At 45.2% G+C, this 17,597-nt stretch overlaps 1 protein-coding gene across 1 annotated transcript in view; it reads right to left on the bottom strand.

Moving 5' to 3' along the window:
• The window catches only part of Pax5 (paired box 5), a 175,973-nt gene that overhangs the window by 86,336 nt on the left and 72,040 nt on the right, over positions 1-17,597 (bottom strand). The gene's annotated exons all lie outside the window — the stretch shown is intronic.

Below are 17,597 nucleotides of genomic sequence, written 5' to 3'. Positions count from 1 at the left end.
CCTTGGCTACATTTTCCCCATCCCACCCACTCCCCCAGCCCTGACAGTCACAAGCAACAGAGCTCTCTTCCATATTTCCTACTTCTCTGAGTCCTTGGATTCTTTCCTAGGATGTGATTTCAAGCCTCTGCTCCCTCCCCTCTAGGGCTCCTGGTGCTATCCTTGCCTCTGATCCAGGAAGAGAAATGAACTTCACAGTTGGCCTACTCACTTCAATGTAATGAACTGGGACAAAACTTCCACTGCCTACTGCCACTGACTCCTGTAAGTTCCTGAGGTCCAGAGCCCCAGTCCCAGGTGTATGCACCTTCCTCACAGACACCATGCTCCAGTTAATGGAAAGCCTCGCTCTCTCAAATGTCAGAGCTAGAAGGATACTCAGAGTCACCCTTTCCTGATGTGAAAGGCCTGTGGTACAGAGAAGGGATGGGCTTCCTTAGTTCTTTTTTTATTTATCTGCATCATATATATCCTTTACCTTGTGGGAGGTAAAACACTGAGCAAGGAGCGATCAAACTCCAGCTCGTCTCTTTCTCCCATGTGGCTACTTAGGCAAGCCAGGCCAGCCTGGTGAGAAAGGCCTCCTTCTCCTAGGCAAGAAAGAGTACAGTGGGATTTTAAGTTTCATCTCTAGCTTCCTGCCTGCCCAGGAGCTTGTGGGAGGACATGGGATGAGGAGCACTTTGAAAGCTAAGCACTGTGAGAAGTTAAAGGATCCTAGCAAAGGACCAGAAGGTATGTGCTGCAGGAAAGTGTGCAGGGTCCCTAGGAAATTACCTGGAAAAGGACTGCCTGGGGCTGCACCAAGTATTGTCTCATCAGCACGGGGCACCACTGCCATAGCATGGAGGAGAGAAGAAACAGACACGTGAGAAGGAGGGCAGCACCAAGGAGGCCATGGCAGGGGGACAAGACAGCAGAGCTGGCTACTTGGGTGGCCAACAAGGCCAGGAGGCCTCCCCGTCACTTGATGGACTCCTCCAGGCTCACTGCCAGACCTCGGGTGGCCTTCAGGAGCCAGGCCAGAGCTAGGTCAACCACTCCCATCCTGGAGGACAGAGACTTGCTCACCCTCACACCTACCCAGAGAGGTCAGTGGCTGCAGTGGGGGAGAGGAGTCCCCAGGACTGGACTGAGGGGCTGAGATTGAGGAAGCAGAGGGGTCTGCTCCAGGCCCCTCGCCTCATTGGCCTCTGCTTCCCTGTCTGTGTGGAGACTTGACTTAATGATCCTTTTTCCATCCACAGCTGACTCTCTTTGCCACTGTCTCTGGTCACATAATGAAGAATGGATTTCCTTTTCAATAAATGAATTGCAAGGTAAGAAAAGAGAGACAGAGGGGAGAATACAGATTAAAGGAGACTTAGAGACACATCAATCAATTGCAATGTGAACTCTGATTTAGATAGACTGTAAAAATATAACTGTAAAAAAATCATGACATGTAATGGAACAATTGAAAATAAAAACTGATTGGTTATCTGATGACATTAAGGAATTTGCTAACTTTTTAGGTGTGATAATAGTATTGCAATTATTGCCTTTGAAAAAGTCTTGTCTTTTAATGATTTATTCCAAAATATTTACAGGTGAAGCAATACACTATCTGGAATTTGCTTCAAAATAAAGTGCAGTGAACAGAATGTCATACGTCTATATGGTGGAAACCTGTTCAACAATAAAAAGGAGTGACATACTGATGCATGTCACAGGATGGATGGGCTTCAAAAACATTCACTGAGTGAAAGAAGCCAGAGAGAAAACATATTCCACTTAAACGGAATGTCCAGAAAAGGCAAATCTACAGACACAGAAAGCAGGGCAAGGGCTGACTGGAGCTGAGCATGGAAGCAGGAGTTAACTATAAACCAGCACAAGGGGGTCTTCCTAGAGAGATAGTTCTAAAACCAGGCTATGGTGATGGCCTCACAACTTCTTCAATTTGGTAACAATCATTGAATTACATACTTAAAATGAGTAAATTCTATGGTATAAAAATGATACTTCTATAAAGCTGTGAAAAATAGAGTTAAGGAACAGGGACATCAATGAAACAAGGCTAGAGTGAGTTGATAAATTGTTGGATCTGAGTGAGGGGTACTTAGAGGTGATGAGACTAGTAATCCATCTACTTTGAAGTCTCCATATTTAAAGTGAGAAAGCCCAGCCAGCACTCACTGGACTACACCTGCAAGCGTCTGCCAGCAGACCACAAATATCCGTGGAAGAGTGAGAGAATCCAAGATGCCGAGGATAGCCAGGGATTTTTTAATCAGCCTCCTCTTCCTTATGCCCCTGTTCTGCTCCTCCAGGGTCACCCCCAACCCTATTGGCTGCATCTTCATGGACTCCAAAACTCTAAACACAAGAAATGTAAGACCTCTCATCTGCCTAGAACTTTCCAGTTTGCAACCTCCTTTCATTCCTTTGATGTCCTTTGAGATCCAGGAATGTGAGAAAATGCAGAAATGGAGCTCAGAGAAGGAGCCCAGGTGTGCCAGTACCAGCTCAGTGCCAGTCCCTAGCCACAGAGGCAGAGTTAAAATTGGAGAGGACTCCATTGCTATCCCTAAGGGCAAAGCTTGGACACTTATAGCCAGATGTCCTCCACTATACATCTCAGCTCAGACTCAGCTCTTTTCCTCAAGCTAGGGAGACAGTCCTGAGTCTGTAGGGCAAGAGGAGGCATGGTTCACATTTTAAAAGTAAGTACACAAACACTTCACTCAGCAAAGCACATGTTAAGGAATCCTGTCTCGATCACACTGGCTTAGATTGGTTGGCAGGGAACCCAGAGACCTGGCCCTGCTGTGAACTCTGTGCAACCTGGGCCTGTCCGCTCCCTCCTAGGCCTCAGTGGCTCCATCTGCTATGAAGTGGATGGACCAGTATCTTCAGGGCCCTTTGGACTCTGAAGCCTCACTCAAGTCTTTTCCCTTTTGAGGTGCGATCCTCTTCCTATGCCAAGGGGACTTTCCTTGACATGGCCTGGCCAGGATTAGGCTTCACCTTTGGTGAAGGTGTTGACTATTCTACACCATGCTCCTGAGCCCAGGGGCCTGGCAGTCTCAGAGGAAGCAGTGTGGCCAAGAAGCCCACCCACCCCAGGCCAAGGACAAGAGTTCAAGTCTGTCAGCCAAGTTCATGCTTTGTGGAACGAAGCCAGGCACTTCCCATCTTGGCTCCTAGTCTCATTTGTAACCTGGGGATGCACAAACTACAATGAAAGGTCATGAGAAACACAAAGGGGTGAAAAGAATGTCAAGTCCTGAAGGGGAGGTCATTTTTTTCCTTTCCTTTCCTTCCTTTTCTTTTTCTTTCTTTCTTTCTTTCTTTTCTTCTTTCTTTCTCTCTCTCTCCTTCCTTCCTCCCTCCCTCCTTTCTTTCTTTCTTTCTTTCTTTCTTTCTTTCTTTCTTTCTTTCTTTCTTTCTTTCTTTCTTTCTTTCTTTCTTTCTTTCTTTCTTTCTTTCTTTCTTTCTTTCTTTCTTTCTTTCTTTCTTTCTTTCTTTCTTTCTTTCTTTCTTTCTTTTTTTGCCACCAGGGCTGGACAGGTTAAAAAAACACTTTTAAAATGCCTACTGAAAAGGACAAACATGGTGTTGGAACTATTCTGTCTCTTGAATCTGTCAAGGTTAATGTCCCAGTTGTACTACTGTATACTTTTGCAAGATGACATCATTGGGGGAAACTGGGCCAAGGGTACATGGGATTCATCTTATAATTATATAATTAAATAATATAATTACATGTGAACCTATAATTCTTTCAAAATAAAAAGTTTTTTAAAAATTGTTTAAAGTAACAAGCCCAAACACCAGGTTTTAACACTCTGTCTCTACTAACCAAGTAAAAATGAAATCAAACTTGAAAAAAAAAAGTTTGCAGAATGGAAGCACTATGAATAATGCTTCCAAAAGTGCTACAGTTAGTATTAACTAAGGGAAAGAACTGCCAAAGATTTGTGAAAGACCTCCCTCTTCCAGGAAGCCCTCCCCGATTCCTCTCATTTGTGCTCCTAAAAATATCCTGAGTGTACAGATCTCTGCCAAGTACTTATTGCTCTGCACTGCACATGTAACTGTTCAGGTCCTTTGTTCCCCAGCTGATTGTGACCTTCGTGAGGAGGTACTGGGTGTCCCTCATCTGCATGGCAGCAGCCTCTGACCCAGTGTCCAGCTCTGCACAGAGGTGACCCAAATGCCTGCAGAATGAGTGAACTGGGACAGGAACTATGACCTGGCTCTGCCAATGACACTAGAGGTGTTTCCTGTGATCCCTGAAAAAATAAGTGATGTCAAGGTGCTTTTACTCATCAGAAAGCACCATGGGTGGGTCCGGGGATTTAGCTCAGTGGTTCTGCCACCTGCCTTGCAAACGCATGGTCCCGAGTTCAATGCCCGGTACCAAAAAAAGCCAAACAAACAAGAAAGTACCATGGGCATGGGTGGGGCATGCTCCTTATTCATATGCTTCTCCAGAACTGTGACCATACCTGCTCAAAATGGCTTGCAGTGGAATCCAGGGGCTTCCAAGAAGAGATTTGCAAGGCATAAATGACTCATCTCCCTTGTGCTCTGTACTGGCTGCTAGGCCCCCTCCAGGACACCCCCGAGGGTTCCCAGGTGGTGTGGAGCAGCAGGGGAAGCCCCAGGGAGGACAGTGAAGACAAACGTGGTTTCTGTGTGGGAGAAGCTTGTCCAGCAATGACTAACTGAGAGACCTTTTTCTTCCCTTGGCCTCTTACAGAATTTTGGTGAGCCCCAAATCTCAGGATCCAAAGGAACTCAGAGGTTATGGAGGCTGATCTTTATCTGATGCTTGAAACCCACCAAATGGGTGTTCCTGCGATGGGGAACTCACTACTTCCTGAGGCAGCTATTCCACAGCCACACAGCTCAGGCTGAGAAAGTGCTCACTCTGCCCCCTGGAGGCCTTCATGGTGCCCAGGCTCTAGTTCCAAATGTCTTCTATGCCTCCCTGACTGATTCAGTGCAGGGCCACCAGGCACCCCCTCCTCCTGCTGGACCCCCTGACTGGGGCATAGGACACTTGCTTATGCTTTTCTGGTGGCTCTGTCACCTGGCTGCTTCATGTTATTCTCATAGTCAATGTAGAGCTCATTCCAAGTCCATAAGAAATACAAAGTGATTGTATATATGCTAAATGCATAAATAAGCATTCATTTCCTCCTTCCCCGACCAGTGTGCTCTTGCAAGGTCACAAGTCTCCCAAATCCAAGGACAGGAAGGTTATCCTAGGAAGGACATCCCTGATCCCTGTTATCCTGGTAAGGTTTGGATGATGCAAATTCACTTCTGCGGAATTGAGAACTAGGATCAGCAGCCCAGGACTCCTGAAAGATAAGATCTCAGTAGGGCTGAGTCCTGTGGGAAAGGGAAGAGAACTCCTGTCCATGTAGCCCAGGTCTGCTCCAGCTCTAGCTGGCTGATGATCTGCTCCAGGTCCTGATATGAAGAAGGCAGAAGAAGAGTTCTAGAAACAAAGTTCTATCTCCAGGCAGCCAAACTTCACAGGCTTTACTGCAGCAGTCTATGGTGGGGCTCTAGCTGTCTCATCCTGCTACAGGGCTAGTAATGGACAGGGAGGCCCACTGTCCCCAAGGGAATGTAAGGACTCTCAGCCACCCAGGGATCTGAATGGAGGGTGCAGAAGGTGGATCCCTATCCTCAAGTACCTAGTAGGGCGGGAGGTGTATCCCAAGATACCCACAGTTCACTTTCATTCAGAGTAACTTCCCAGCTGTGGAGAGGACAGAAAGATTATCCTGGGGCCACAAAAAAAAAAAAAAGGAAAAGAAAGAAAGAAAGAGCAGGGGTGGTGGTGGTGGGGTGCTGGAGTGAACGGCTCAGTAAGTGGCAGAGTGCTTGTGTAGCAGCAAATGCAAGGCCCTGGGTTTGATCCCAGGAATGGAAGGAAGGGAAGGAGGAAGGGAGGAAGGAAAGGGGAGGAAGGGGAAGGGAGGGGCTGGGCATTACTCCCCATACAGGTCATGAAAATGATGCACAAGCTCCCAAAATAAGGCAAGCGTCCCCAAATCACTCCACAGCAGTGCAACTCCAGTGTTCAAGATCATGAACAACACCACGAACCACTCCATAGTCACTGTTATTACCCCCACTGTGTTACAGATGAGAAAACTGAGGTTTAGAGATAGCGGGTAAGTCACAGAGCGCGAGTTTAACTCAGGTCCTATCTGACTCCAAAGTCTGTTTTCTTTGCCCTGGTTCTAAACTGCACGATGAAGTACCAGAGCCTAGAGTAGGGTCACCAACTACTAGGCCAGTTGCATCGTCCCATGTCATCTTCAGACAACCTACCTATCCCCGACCCTGAACCTCTGCCTCAGCCATTCCCTCAATCCTGGGTGTCTTCTTCTTCCTTCTCCAATCCTATCTACCTACCCTTCAGATCCTGGCTTGAGAAGAGACTTGTCCAGAAAAAGTTTCCAGACTGGCTCAGCCAAGGATGTCATTAACTTTCTCCTTTCTTCTTCCCATTTAGAGAGAAAGCTCCTGTATCAGTGCTCAGACTGCATGTCAGCATTAGCAATTAATCTTAACATTAGGTAGGAAACAATCGAGAGATAAAAAGTGACATGTGACATTTTTAGCACCATTAAGGATAAATCAAGTATCTGACTCTGCTTGGTTCAAGCCCTCTCCATTGTTTAGTGAAGGAGACATTTTGGCTTTTAGAAAGATGAGAACTAAAGGAGGTGCTAGGCTTAGGTTTTAGCTATTCTGCATAAGTCCAAATTTTAACTAATGTCAATACAGTAATAGAGAAAAAACCAGCACAGTGACAATGGTGCTTCTGCTTCTATGCCTTTTTATCAAGGTTAAGTTTACTTAAGAACCTCTGCCTTTCATTATGGGAATACATTTGCATTTTGCAGTTATGTATTAATTCCATGAAGCTTGAATTTCAGATCAGGAAACAAAATATAATAATCATCTTATGTGATGATACCTAAAATTATTGAAACAAGCAAGTCATTTGCCTTGCGATCATACGTATAAACAAACACACTTCTCCTCTAGGCTCAGTTTGAGTTTGATTTTTAACAATTCTTTTTTTCTCCCTTTTATACACACATACATTAATATCTGCTCCTGATTTTATTTCCTTCACCTCTCTTCCACAAATCAAACCTCAAATAACATAAAACTGCTGGCTGGAAACAGGCTTCACACAAACAAAAGCTATCAAGCCAAAGGCAACAGAGTTGTTCGCTTCTACCCATCCAACCATCTCCATCGCCTGCACTGCTCCAACAAAATAGCCTCTCCCTGCCCAACTGCCCTGGAAAACCCCCAAAATATCTAATTTTCATTTCCAGGAGGGGAAGAGGTTTGATCCCCAAATAAAAGACAAGTTCAGTGTAACAGTAGGCTGGGAAAATCCAGGCAGGCTTCTCCTTGCTACCCTGTGTCAAGCTCACAAAGAGAAAAATCATACCATCCGACATGGTTGGGAGAGTTTAATCCAAAGCAGTGCTAATTAATATCCTCAGCTTTCCAGAAGCCAGTGCCACATACAGCTGTGAGGGCAACAAGGCTGTTCTCCCTTCAATTTTATGGGAAGAACATTTTCATTACAAAGCCTCCTCCCAGGCCCTCCTCTCTCCATCAGCTTAGCCTAGAGAGGGAAGCAGGGATGATTCATCTATCAGAACTCCTTCGCTCCCCATTAATTTTATTATTTATATCCCATTTTTAAAAGTTTATTGGTGCAACTCCCTGTACACCTGGGCAGAGCCCATCTGACTACAAGCAGTGGTACCTTGCCGAGTCCCCTTGTCATGGGGAGTTGATGCATTTGAAATCAGATTGTGCCAACTTTTTGAAATTTGTCTTGGGAAAAAAGGTGAATCCAATGGCAGTTTCTCCCATCACCTTAAAAAAAATAAAATAAACATAGAAGATTCTCAATCACCTATTTGTGAAGTATGCGTGGACCTGATGGCTCAGCACGAGCTATGGATGATCCCTAGAGACCCCTTAAGACCTGAGGGAGACCCCACTTTACCCCTCCACTCCAGACAAACATCCTCAGTTGTTTAGACAGGATTGACCCATTTCTAACCCAAACTGCAGACCACAGGCAGGCCTGGTATGGCCACGTGTCTTACCATTTTGTTCTCAAACCCCACGTGCTCAAGGCTGCCTCTTTCCAGCCCCCTAGAGGCACCCCAAATCCAATCTAAATGTCTCGAATTTACCTGTTTGTCTTTTATACATATAAATAGCAGCATTTCCATTCTCTCTTTGTTTCTCATTTTCATTTGGTTCTAATATCTGCATGTAAATGTCGGAAAATAGCATCTGTAATTGGAGATTATGAAGTATGGCCAGCTCCTGACAGGCTGCTAAGGAAGATGGATTATCCTCATTTTTCTGTAAATTTTGTCAATTTTGGAATTCATAAGCTATCAACACTGATCAAAATGGGACTTCACAGCTGTGTCAAAAAAAAAGAGAGAGATAGAGCAAGAGAGCATGCTGGCGAGTATGCACGAGAGCTGCTGTCGCGTGGGTCCAGCAGATTGGCCATTCAGCATCATCACAGCCACCCTCATCCTCTCTCCCCTCCCCTCCACTCTGGCAGCTCCCTCCTCTTGAGGCCTAGTCCCCTGGCTAAATCAAATAGCTAAATCACAATACTGGAAGGCCGCAAATCCTCTAAGGCACCCACTCAAACCCGGACTTAATTTATTGTCCTGCGCTGCTTTTCTTATTTATCCCGAGGAGTTGGTGGCTCCCTCTGCTCAGGCCTCAGAGATGTTCTACTCCTTCCAGGCCATCACCGCCCACTTGAGGCAATTGTGTTAGTCTCTCTCTCTCTCAATTTTCCCATTACTGGGAGTAAGTACTGTTGGGACTCTGTAATAGCCCGACTGCAGCCCATATCAATAACAGATGAGGTTTAATCGTCCAACACAAAAATTATTTAGGCGCAGTAAGGACATTCAATGTCATTTGCATAATGGCATTTCTATCGCATGTACCTAACCCATCTTGCATAAACAAGGCCTTGGGACCATAAATAATAATAAATCATGACGTCTGCACGCCTCTTGCAGTAATAGGAGCCACTCTTTGTGGAAATTATTTCAGCAGGAAATGGGCACTGTAATTTTAAAGACATGTGGCTCGGTGAGGCGGGGTAGATCACGTGTGTGTGCACACACAAGCCTGAGGAACAGCCTGGGGACCTGCTCTTAGCCCACAATGACACCCCTGGGGGCTGCTGAAGAAGGAGGACAGGTCTCCAGGGGAAAATGTCAGGGTCTCTAGAATGTGCCAACTGTCCCAAGAAACAGGGCAGGAGAAGGCAGGACACTCAGAGCTCAGCAGGAGGGAGAATCAGATTTGGATCTGAAAAAGTACTCAGAACTCAGGAATCAGAAACCACCTTTGTTGCAGGAGAATGGAAGCTCCATGAGGGCAGTGACTCCTGTCTGCTTTGTCCCCTGCTGACTCCCCAGGCCTACAGCAGAGCTGGGCACCCAGCAATGGCTCAGGAAACATCCTAAAGAAATGCAATCAGAGGAGAGGGCCCTGGACGCAGGCTGTGAGAGGATGAGAAGAGCCCTGAAACCAGGCCAGAACAGAGGTGGGAACTGGAACTGAAGTGCTGGTACCACTGATGCAGTGAGCGACAGAGCAGAACTCCTGAGGAAATGCTCAGCCATACTGGAGATGGCTGTGGAGTTAGAGAAGGCACACAGATCCTGGAGGGGGGTGGTGCCCAGCAAATAGCTAAGCCTGCAGGCTCTGGATGTGGGGGACACCCTGGGTGGGAATCCCAGCTCCCCATATCACCCAACACCCACTGCGTCACCCTGCCCTGCCTCAACTTCCTCCTCTGTGGAACAAGCTTAATAACAGAGAAAACTCAGAGCTGTTCTGAGCAGTAATCAAGAGACTATGTGCAAAGTGACCAGATCCTGATCAAACTGTGCTATCATTATTATTCCCCAGGAAGCAACAGAAACAAGTTTAAGTATAAGCCCTGGCTCTTACTAGCAGTGTGATTTGGGAAAGCTACTCTATCCTTTCATGCCTCAGCTTCCTCCATCCAAGAAGAGCACAATCAGGTGGTGTCCCCTACCTCCCGGATCTGCTATAGGACAACAGAGGTTGTGCACTGAAGCTCTTTGTTCATATCAGGGGCTGTCCACAAGCAAGGGATGAACACTCCCCTGGGTGTAAGGAAAGAAAGAAGGGGAGCCATCCCATACCTGCCAATCTCCTTTCCAGCCACTACTAGCCCCTGGCAACACCCTGAGAAATTCATGCTTTCCAGAATATGTTCTGACAGGATACACACCAAACCAATCATCACAGTGTTACCTCTGGGAGGCAGAAGGAACTGAGGCTAGACTTGGCAATTTTGGCCCTCTCTCTCATGTGCTGATTTCACAGAAGGAAGGGTGCCCTTGTGTAGACTGTGTCACTGAGATCTTTAAAGCTGTTAAAGTTTCATACATTTATGCCTTGGCACATGCTGTTCCCTCATGAAAATGCTGCTGAATAGAAACTAGCCCAGCAATTTAATAATACAAGCTGTATCCATCCGCTAAGGAACTAAGAGAAGCAGCAATCATTCCTCCATAGAGTCTAGCCTTTGTGGCTCTGGAAGGCCTGGGCTATGCATCTGGGTGTGCTTGGTACAATACAAATCAAAGGCTTCTCTAGGGTGCAGCATCCATGATCTTGGGGAGCAGAGGGCCTCTGGCACATACAGCTTTCTGTATGCACCACCCCAAAATAGAGAAATTTTGCTCTAAAGCTTGGAATTTAGTTTTTAGTATTGTAGAAACATTGATTTCTAAGTTTTGACAAGCGGGCTATAGTTTGGTAAGACATAAACATTAGAGGAAACTGGGTGATAGGTGTATGAGAACTTGCTGATCAATCTTCACAATTTTTCTGTAAATTTTAAATGATTCCAAAATTTTAAAATATATGTAAAAAAGAGAAAGGAAGGAAGCTGGACCTCTCTCATAGTAAGAGAAAAGCAAATGAAAACCACAATATATCATTTCCTGTCTATCAGATTGAAAAGGGTGATACTTGCATGGCAGGCTGTCAGGAAATAGGTCTTCTAACTTAGGGGCATGAATCTCTTTAGAGAGCAACTTGGTTCTATCTTTAAAAATTAATAATACACATACACTCAGCAGCCATTCCATTCTGGGGAATTTATCCTGCAGATGTAATCCCATGTGCATGCAAATAAATGTGGAGAAGAATGCCAAAGCAGGCTTTTGTGAAAAAGAAAAATACTGGAAGCAACCAATGGGTGACTTAGTAAATAAACTATGATATACCACATAGTGGAATACTACTGTGTTTGTTAAAAAAGAATAAAGCAGCACACTTTTGATATGGAACAATCTCCAAGAAATACTTAATAGGAAAAAGCAAAATTAGAACAATGTATATAGTAGGCTACTATTTATGTTCAAAAGAGGGAGAGTTATAGAGAGATAGGCCCTGACCCTCCTCCCTCGGACCCACAGCTTCAGTCAGTGTCTGAGCTGGAAGGGATTTGGGGGAATCTTGTTCCATCCCCCAGTTTTCAAGTGGTGCCAAGGAGAAACACTTGCTCAAGGGGACACTGTAGAAAGACAGATGGCCCCAAAACAAAAGTCAGATCTTGGGAAAAGCAACCCTTGCTATCTCCAAAGAGAGATTTCTGCATCTTTCTAGTTCTCACTGGCTTTATCAGCAAATTTGGGATAATAGCTTCTTTTTGCCCTCAGATCACAAACAGGCTGATAGGTATCAAATAAGGTCACAGATAGGAATGCAGTCAGGGAACTGTATGGGTAGAGATTGCAGAAGATCCAACAGAGATACATATGCATATGCAAGGGCCTGCTCCATTGCAAAAGGTGTGCAGTAGCTGCTGCCACAGTTTTTATGCTAGGCTTTGCTCCAACTCCATCCAAAAGATATTGTTCTAGGGCCAGGGATTTATCTCAGTGGTGCTGCACCTGCCTCACAAGTGGAAGGTCCTAAGTTCCAGCCCCCGTACCAAAAAAAAAATTTACCAAAAAATATTCTTCTTTTTTGTCTTTTCTAGATGCAGAAACTGCGCCCAGAGGGATGATGTTATCGGACTAATACAATTTTAACCTACATCACATGGCTACAAATGCTGCTGTTGGAGGTGGAGCTCTTAACAAGAAGCTGCTGGACAGACTGAAGCCTGGATTCTCCCCCAGAGTGGGTGAGCACAGGAGGACCAACTGCCACAAAAGGTCATGGCCAACTTGACAGGACATGACGGCTAGTGATCTGCCTTCAGGACAGCTGACTCTGGGGCCCTCAGCCACTTTTCCCAGAGAATATAATACCCACTAGTCCTTGTCTCCTAGCCCTCCTTCTCTGGACCCAGGCCTCAGTTTCCCCACCCAAGGCCTTCTGTATCCATAAGCTGACTCTTCTCCAGGCTAGGCTCTATCCCAGCCTTGTCAATTCCATTTATTCCTCTCTATCTCAGTTCTATCTGCCCCCAACCAACTTCTTCACCCTCTTTTGCCTATTCCCTGTCACATGGCAGGGATCATTTTGCCTGTGAGTCTCTGGTCCATCACCAGGAAAATCAAGTGTGCATGTCTAAGACAAGGCCTTAAAGTGGGTGCAGGCCAAAAGGAGCCCAGCAGCCAAGGGAGGTCTGAGGTCCCTCCAAGATTCCCAGTGCCTGCTTGGCTGGCTCCTAGCCTCCCACAGGTAGTGGCTTCAATTCATTTCCCACTCTTTTCCATCTCTCACTTCAAATGGCTATGCCTGGCCCCCCAGGACATGACCTAAAGTTTTATACACCCGACACTACTTTGGAAAACTGAAACTTCATGGTATGACGAAGCTGACCTTACTCGCTTACTTCAACACTACTGAAGACATTGCTAGGGATTTGTGGATTGGTTCAACATTCATATGTGCGCACACACAAAAGCCATATCTTTGCAAATACTTAATACTAGGAAAGAAGGCTAAGATCATTTTGTAAGGATTTAGTGTAAATTAATATTGCAAGAGAACTTTCATAACAAAATACAGAAAACTTACACGGAAGATTTTGAGAAGAACAAACAAGTCCCAAACTCATTTGTGTCCATTAGCCATTGTTGTATTCATTAACTTCCTTTATTCAGTCACTTATTCTTTCATACTTCACTACTTTGCAGAAAAGACTGACGGACACTCACAAGGGTGAAAAATATATAGAGATACACAAGGAAGAAAGGAAAGCAAAGAGGCCGGGGATTTAGCTCAATGGTTTCGCCGCCTGCTGCACAAGCACAAGGACCCAAGTTTGATCCCCGGTACCAAAAAAAAAAGAAAGGAAAGCAAAAACGGGGACATGAAATGGGACCAATAACAACCAACTGCAACCAACAAAGGACATGTACAACATTTTGGGCATGGGCTTCTCATTTCACAGAGACCCCCACTTAGACCTTGAACGGCCCAATAAGGCAAGCACTTATTATTCCTGTTTTGTAGACAAGAAAACTGAGACAGTGAGTCACCTGCCCATGATTGTGAGGCTGGTAGGTGATGGAATTGGGATGGAACCAGGCAGTCTAGCTCCAGTGCCCAAACTCTCAACCACCATACTCTCCACACCTCAAAGCCAAGATCAAGGCCAGAGGACTATAAACACGCTATAGGAGGAAATGCATTTGGTTTTCCTAGCTACTAAGTGGAGAAAAGAAACCAGTGAATGACTTCACAGAATCCACAGAGGAAATTGTTCATTACTCAGATTCTCCAACTGACCAGTCCGAGCAAGATCTCTCTCCAGGGTACCTGGAAAAGCAAGCTGAGACATCACTGGATGCCCTACAGATTGAGAGATTTCCACAGTTGATTTCTAGGGTGTCCCTTATGCAGATATAGGCATAACCTCAAAGTGCAACTCAGTGAAAGTAGCACCAGGGAGACCATCCAATGGTCCAGTTGATTGAATAGTTTGATCTGAAAATTATTTTAGAATAAATGAAGATACAGAGGTTATATATTCTCCAAGCAATTTTCTCCAAATATTGAACCTCTGAGCCAAACTAACAACAATGGGAAGAATTTTCGTTCCTAGCAAGTGGTAGGAGAGAAGCTTCTCTGTGTTGACAGTTAATACAGACCCAGCTGGGAGTGAGTAGCCTGACAGGGATCCAGGCTGGAGCTACAGCAGAAGCCAAGCAGCTATGCAGAGACAAGGATGGGACTCTCCTTACAAGATTGTTTTGGATCCTGTCCAACATACAGAGTTCTAGACGACGAGACCCTGAATTTCTTCTCCACTTAGTACAGCCATGAGTGTAGATAGATGACACAGTCACAGTGAGATACTCCCGTCACAAAAACCAAAGGAAATTAAACTCCCTTTGGATAAGTAGCTTCAACCAATGCTACTTCCAATTCCTTCCAAGATGAAATCTATGCTAAAAACCAAACGAAGTAAACTGTAAAAAGGGGTTGTTATTTACAAATCCATTCAAACATAGGAAACAAGTCTTAAATAGTATTTCTTTATTTCAAAATACTTAATTTACAGCTATTCTTTCCAGCAATTTGGATCAGCTGTTCCATCTGTCTGGGCCATTTCTTGAATGAGCTACCAGAGCCAGTCTTCAAATCCCAGCACCACAACCTCCAAGCTGCATGGCTTAGGGAAAGCTACTCAGCTGTTTTTGGTCCTCCATTTCTTTTTCTATAAAATTAAGAAAATAAAAGTCCCCACTTCACAGAGCTTTTGAAAGCATTAAATGAGTTAATACATGCAAACTGCTTGGCAATAGTAAGTGCTACAAAGCAACATGGTCAGGAACTGTAGAGCACTTCACTTTGAATTCTCCAAACCAGGATGTACACGTACACCACACCCTAAATGGAGAGCACCAGGAAACTGCACTTCTCCACTAGGACCCAGTTCCCTCCAGCCTGAGGCTCACAGGTGCACGTGCAGCCTCCCCAAACCTCAGAAACTCCACTGTGATGAGCAGTAATCTCCAAGCATTCCTTTGTGTGCTTCCCAGGCATTGATGGACAGCACAGCTTGCACTTCTAGCCTAGGGATCTGAAACCAGCCAGAAATCCACAGAAATGCAAGCCATCAACCTCAGTTTGGAGTGCTGAGAAGAGCCAGCCAGAGCCTGCTGCACACTCACCAGCTTGAAATGATGACCCCAAATCTGCCCCTGTATGGGATCTAATGGTCAACATCAGGTCTTCTCAGAAGACCCTTTCTGCAGCTAAGCTTCTCTAGGGTAATGAAGGTATCATCTTTTAAGGTCATTTATATTTCCAGAACAGAGATGCCACTTTCCAACTACCAGGTAATGAAAGAGCAAAGCAGGTTCTGGTTAGGCAACTTCTCTACCAATGGGCTGGCCCACCACAGAATCTGAAAGCCCAATGCTCACTTTCTGCTTTTAGCTACTAACTTCTGGAACCCCAGTGCATTAATAACATGTCATCCACACCCTGAGCCAAAATAGGAGGGAAATAATTCCTTCCTCCAAATTCCAAATACTCATCCTGGAAAGGGTCAAAAGCCCAGCAAAAGTACGCTTAGCAAGAGGACTTGTAAGTGCTGCCTTCAGGGTAAGATATCATGAGGTTTCTTCTGATTTATTCCACATGCTATCATTTGACACCCAGCTTCCATTCCTAAGTGAATCTGTTGAGAAGAACCCATAGAAATGAATACTTCTTTCCCTAAAAGGGTACCCCATAGGGAAGTAATGCTCTCTGCTTTCCTTCCCAGCAGCTCCAGATGTGACCTTATGAAGCCACCAATTCTCACAAACATCCAAAAGTGACTAGTGCTAAGGTTTAAAAGATGATAAAAATTATACTGCATATCCAAACACATAGTACCAAAATTTATAATTTTGACTGAGTGTGGTGGCACACGCCTATAATCCCAGCACTAAGGAGGCTGAGGCAGGAGGATTGTTGTGAGTTTGAGACCAGCCTAGGCTACATAGTGAGTTGAAGTTCAGCCTAAATTACAAAGCAAGACCCTGTCTCAAAACACAAAAACAGGGCTGGGGATTTAGCTCAGTGGTGCTGCTGCCTACTTCGAAAGTGCAAGGTCCCAAGTTCGATCCCCGATACCAAAAAAAAAAATTTTTAACTTTGCTGTATATCAAGTATCATCCCATGAGTTTCTTCATTTTTTTAAGTAAGGAAAATACTTACCTGAAAGAGTTTGTTATAAGAATTAAATGAAATAGTACAAAGTATTTAATTATATGCCCTGTCCAGATTTAATACATATTCCTTTATATTCTATTTATTATGTATGTTATGGGTATGGCTATATACACATATATTAAATGTGCTTATTTATATAATTATAATGAATATTAATAAATTTAATATTCATGGAGAGAGTGGGGTTTCCATCCTCATCCCTACCATACCTCATGCCCTGACCACCCAAAATAACCCCCTTTTCCCAGGTAGGATACCCATGCCCATGCCTCCACACCGTGCTCCTCCACATCCGCTTTCCCCCTCTCCACCTGGCAACCTCCTGCTCACCCTTCTTCCCACCCACTTCATGTGCACCTCCTAGGCTACAATCTCTGTGGCTCAGGAGCCTCATCTCTATCAAGCAGACTTTCTCCGAGGACGTAAAAAGTAATAAATAACCTCCACCAAGTGCCTCCCATGCTGACTCCAGGGCTCTTGCTCTGTGAGTGGCACAGTGCAGTCTGAACACGAGTGACAACGGTGAGTATCCCTGAGAGCACAGACCCATCTGTTCCTCAAGGAGGGATGTTCCAAACTCCGCCAGGTGCTCCCTCAGACACAGTTAGGTGTGGATACCTCCTCTCTCCCTTTGAGGCAGATGTTGGAGGCTAGAGAATTCCTGTCCTCTGTTGCACCAAAAAGAAAATAGGGAAGGGTGTTTGTTGGGGAAAAATCATATAGTACAACCAGAATGAATAATTTATTGCAAGGATTTCTTAGCTCCTCGGGCAGAAGTTCTGAAAGTGATACAAATTGTTATTTTGATTGCTTTAATGGGATTTTCCCCTTGAAGCCTGAGCTCATTTGCCTGTGTGATCTGTAGTCAGGCAAACAGTAAAATATCAGAAAGCCTGGGGAGGAAAAAGTTCCCAGCCACTCTGCAGCACAAAGATCCCACCACTGAAGGCAGACAAGGTCTCTGTCTAGCTCTCCTTCCCCCCTCTAACAACTCCTGGCCTCCCTCCCTGGCACAAATCCCCTCCTCCCTCTCCCAGCCCTACCTGCCTGGGTTGTCCTGATTCCTTTCTCCCTGTGAACTTGTCTCTCTGCCCTGGAAAACTCTGACATGGCAAGATGCTCATTAATAATAACAATAACAGCAATAATAAAAGCAACTATTGAATGCATTTTGTGGGCTGGACCCTCTGCTTAGCCCTCTTTTTTTTTGTACCAGGGATCAAACTCAGGACCTTGACCTTGCGAGGCAGGCGGCGGCACCACTGAACTAAATCCCAGGCCCTGCTTAGCCCTATGCTCATTTCATTTTGCTGGTATGGCCACCTATGGCACAGGCACTG

Source organism: Heterocephalus glaber, unplaced genomic scaffold, assembly GCF_053883595.1.
Source record: "Heterocephalus glaber isolate CG9 unplaced genomic scaffold, H.glaber_assembly_v1.0 deba00001481, whole genome shotgun sequence".
In the NCBI taxonomy this organism is placed as follows: domain Eukaryota; kingdom Metazoa; phylum Chordata; class Mammalia; order Rodentia; family Bathyergidae; genus Heterocephalus; species Heterocephalus glaber.
This window is presented reverse-complemented; position numbering and strand designations above follow the sequence as displayed.